The sequence below is a fragment of the Cotesia glomerata genome, unplaced genomic scaffold (assembly GCF_020080835.1).
Source record: "Cotesia glomerata isolate CgM1 unplaced genomic scaffold, MPM_Cglom_v2.3 scaffold_400, whole genome shotgun sequence".
Classification (NCBI taxonomy): Eukaryota; Metazoa; Arthropoda; class Insecta; order Hymenoptera; family Braconidae; genus Cotesia; species Cotesia glomerata.
The window spans coordinates 1-5,174 of NW_025404018.1; the positions used below are offsets into that span (position 1 = coordinate 1).

A 5,174-nucleotide genomic window follows, 5' to 3' on the forward strand; every position below is an offset into this window, starting at 1 on the left:
ACACACACACACACACACACACACACACACACACACACACACACACACACACACACACACACACACACACACACACACATACATACATACATACATACATACATACATACAGACATAATGACACTCTTGTGGGAATAGTCAGGGAAGCTTCCTAGGACCTCAAAACGTCAAGATCTGATAAAAACTCGATTTTCGAACAACGAGGTAGAACCAATAACTTTCCGATTTTGGAAAATTTTCAATTTTCTTAGCGGGAAATTGAAAATCATTATCTATAATATCATATAATTTAATATGATTTGTTATAATTATACATAATTGTTTATAATTATACATAATTACGAAGAACATCATACATTAATTTTCAAAATTATACATAATTTTATATAATTATGTATAATTTTGTATAATTATAAGCAATTATACAAGCTTACCCAACCAAAATACAAAATAGGATTATATATAATTCTATATAAATGGTTAAACACGAGAAAAACATTGTGCGAAATTATATAGAAATTATACATAATTCTATATCCTTTTTAATCAATTATACAGAACCATACAAAATAGCTTCAAAAATTTTTTTATAGAAATATGTAAGGGAATTACACATAATTTTGCATAATCCATAGGTAATTTTATGATAGAATATATAATTTTGTGTTGTTATGTATAAAGATACAAAAATCATTTAAACTATTGTATAAAACGATATATAACTATATATGATTATGCATAATTCTGCATAATTATGGATATATAACTATATATATATCTAAAATTAAAGGAGAAAAAATGTATCCCAGAATCATATGCAATTATATATAACTCTAAATAATTATACATGAATCATATATAATTATATATGAACCATATATATAATTATCATATGATTCCTATATAATTATAGATAATTGCACATAATCTTTTTACTCGAGAGATGTTTAAGGTTACTTATTTATCAGATTACTTTAACTTAGACTTATATAAATGGATTAAAAAATTATTTAAGAAATTCTCGTACATAATAAATAAAATTAATTAGGAATTTTGTTTTTGGTGATAATTATTGTTTGTAATATTGAAGATACGGCAGTAATTTTAGGAATTAGGAAGTTTATAATTCGTAACTATGAAGATAGTAATGGTAGAAGTTAAGAAATATTAATTAGGAGAAAACAATAATTGGAAAATTTGATTTATAAAAGTGGAATTTAGTTGTTATTATTGGAATTTGGTTATTGTTATTGGAATTAAAGAAATAGTGTAGGTGTGTGTGCGTGAAAGAGGCTACCTCGGTTTCATGCTATACTCCCTCTTGCTCCGGTAGTAGTTTTCTTAGAGTAACGGTGAAGTTTGGGGGACAGCGTGCGCTGTATGGACAGCGATGTGGGTAAGCGTAAGGGGTCCAGCGCAGTGACGTGAGAATCCGGCTGAGACCGCGTGAACTAAAAGTTAGAAGTAGCGTGAGGGGTCCAGAGGACAGCGCAGGAAACATACCGTAGGAGATTGGGGCGTGAGAGTGTGAATTTTATTTTATGAAATTTTATAAATTCTCATATTGGCCATTATTTCAATTGTAAAAGGGATTGGATAAAATAAATAATTTCTTAAATCGAATTCCCTGTGTTTAAATTTTGATTCTTTTTCAGCTTAATCTCTTACGACCCTGATCTGTTACTCTATGTTCTGGTCTAGTTCTGGATACTGAGTCCAAAAATCCAGTGGCGTCCTTGATAAAAAAAAAGGGCGACCAAGAGGAACATAAAATACCCCGTTTTAAATTCTAATTTATAAAAATTTTTTTCTTTTATAGAATTTTATTTTTATAACAATGCTAAGGATGCCACTTAATTTTCTAAGTCTAAGAAATTAAGAAAAGAAAAAAAGCGAAAGACAAGACAAAAGACGAGAGACGACGCTGACCTGAGACATTGTCCTGCTGCATGAGCCTCGACCAGGAGCTACGTGAGGTGGGGTCGTCCTGGGAGGACTTTCTAGGTAGAACTTCAAAAGGAATCAGGAAAGTTAATTTTAGGCGAAGATTTTGTAATTATGAGCTGGCATTGTCTGGAGCATTTGATTTTTCTTTCTTTTTTGACTCTAAGACACAAAATAACTTCTAGTATTCGGTACAACTTTTATGCTTACGCATGACATAGATTCTCTATCATATTTTTAGGATTTTTTTACAATAATAACTAAAATCTTTTTTAGTTGAGTAATATTCGTTACTACACTCTATTAATATAACAATATCTTAATTTCTAACATACTCATAAGTTAATTTGAGCCACAGCCCGCGAATAAATTTTTTAATGTCAAAGCTTAACTAACGATTTTGTTGTCGCTCGTAGAATTAAAAAATTGTACTTAGCACCAAATGGCGAACCAGAGGTGTGGCCAGCTTGAGAGACGACTGTCGTTTCATTTGTTGGATCTTTGCTATCTTCACCGAAACCGGCTGGCTGGATCCCCAAAGGGACTTACCTTCTGTTGAAGACTTTACAGGAGCAAAACTCGATGAAGACTGAGATCTTGACAACTTGTAAATCTTCAAAGCACATCCACAGCACTTTGGCTGTGGGTAGACCTACGCGCGGAGACACCGGTCGATTAATTGGTATTTATTTGCCCAGACACTTGTAGCTGAACGTAGCTCGGTTTGAGAGTACGACCTCACTACTGTCAAATACACAACACTTTTTGACTTGCCTGTGTGATTTTTGCGTCCAGACACTCAATTTTTTTAATTATTTAATAAGTTTCTCCGAGCTCGCGTGCTTTCCGCCTCCATTATTTTTTCTTGAGTACCGTCCCCTTCTTCTCCGTCTCTCCCTACGCTTCTTTTTACGGTACCGGTACACATCTGTGATTTATAACTTCAGTTCTTGTCACTCGTAGTTTGAAATTTTGTACATATAAACCTTCATTTCTATTTTAATATGATTAGCAACATTTTATTATACTATTTGTAAGTAATACGATTCCTGTTTCAGGATATTTTCACGACATTAGTAGATGCTCAGTGGCGCTGGACTTTGCTAGTATTTTCCATGAATTTTTTACTATCTTGGCTTGGTTTTGCTATCGTTTGGTGGTTAATAGTCTACAGCCATGGTGATTTCAACAATGATGACTTTTCTGCTGCCAATAAAACATTGACACCGTGATTGAAGATATTCATAGTTTCACTAGCTGTTTTTCTTTTTTCCGTTGAAACTCAACTGTACTATCGGGTTAATAATTACTTTGGATTAGGAGTAACACATAAGTAAATTTATTACTAATAATTGTAATTTTTACTCATTTTTCATGTTAGGTATGGCTCGAAGCATACTACAGAAGAATTGCTTAGAAGCTATTTTTGTGATGTGTATTCAATCCATGACCCGAGTTATCCTTCAAGCATTCATGGTAGGAATTGTATTTTAAAACTATCCCGGCCGAAAAAAAAGGACACAAACTCTCCTATTTTCTCGAAACGCAGTTATTTGTCAAAGAGATGGACTACCATGGCTTAATGTTCCGAGTAGGAGACATGAGAAAGAATCATATTATTGAAGCTCATATTCGTGCTCAAATGATTAAAAAAAAGTATGACCTCCATAACACGTCGACAGTATTCTACGTAAAGTGGTTCTAAGACAAATGTAAATATTTAATTTTTTTCAATATATTTCAGGTTACTAGAGAAGGAGAATCACTTCCTTTTTTTCAAACTGAATTAAAAGTTGGCGGTGATGGCGAAGAACACAAAATCTTTTTTATTTGGCCAACAACGATTGTTCCATAAAACAGATCAATCTCATTACTGTATTAACTCTCTCGGCAAGTGATATGCTGAGAGAACGATTCGAAAATCATAGTTATGCTAGAAGGTTCGTAGTATTAGAAATTTCTGTTGATTTATATTGATTTGATAACTCCATCATTCCTACTAAAAGGGGTGATCGAATCTACTGGTATGACAACACAAACAAGAGAAGTTCGTATCTTCCATCCTGAAGGCCTATGGGGTCATCGATTTGAACACATGATATCATTCAGAAAAGAAACTGGAGAATATGAAGTTGATTACATGCTTTTTAACAATAAATGAAATTTGACACGCCTCTATGTTCCGCAGCTCAACTAATTGTTAAAGTCAAAGGGGAAAATAACGACAATCACCAAGGTTAGTTTTATTTCATTATTGTTATCTACTTTTCAGAAAGTACTATTCGAACTTTTTAAATGATCAAAAAGTCTAACTTTTTTTTATCTAACATTTATCGTTCGCCGATGATACTGTACTGAAAAAAAACGTTTGAAAAACTCTTCTATTTGAGGAGAAAATAGAGGTTGGCAATGATCTGTCTGAGGTTGAAATTCTTAGTTTTAGAAATATTCATTTCTATAGCATTTGCCTATGTTTTATACGTGAAAAGTTCTCACAAACTAATTACCGAAGTACACGAACTTGTTAGTTTTTTGAGAGCAGTGAACAATTGTATCCGCAATCTACTTAGCAAGTGAAACAATAACTTCTTTATAATTGATCCTCTGTAAAGATGTTTTTTGCTGTCCAAGGCATTTTTTAATTAGAAAAATTGTTATTTTGTTACTAAAAAATTAGAAAAACGGTTGACCCATAAAGGCCATCTCTGCGACTTCCTGCTAATTTCATATTTAAGCGCTCAAAATTGCACATACTACGTTTTTGAGCTCTTAGAGCTCAAAAATATGATTTTCGTGTTATTTTGAGCTCTCCAAGCTCAAAAACCTGGTGACAGTTTAATAAAACACTATTTCTCAAATTTTAAAACTGCAATAACTTTTGAATGAATAAACCGATTTTCATGCGGTTGGTAGCATTCGACGCAGTTTTTTAGGCCTCATTAAAAATCTTTAATAGTCCACTCGCTGTATAGGAATGTGATTTGCAATTTTCGCCTAATGAGGGTTAATGAGTGTTCTTTATGTTTTTTGATACGTAGATTACGAATCTGCAAGTAATTTTTTTGTAATTTTATGCACTCAAATTATTAACAATTTAATTGTTTAAAGTGACTTTTTGACAATAGGGACTTTAAAAATGATTTTTAACTTCCCGCTAAGACAATTGAAAATTTTCAAAAATCGGGAAGTTATTGGTTTCACCCCGTTTTTCGAAAATCGAGTTTTCATCG

The 5,174-nt window shown here is 32.5% G+C and overlaps 1 pseudogene; it reads left to right on the forward strand.

Annotated features, from left to right (window-relative positions):
• Positions 1-2,982: 2,982 nt before the first annotated feature.
• On the forward strand, positions 2,983-4,180 carry LOC123274532 (annotated as a pseudogene).
• Positions 4,181-5,174: the final 994 nt, after the last annotated feature.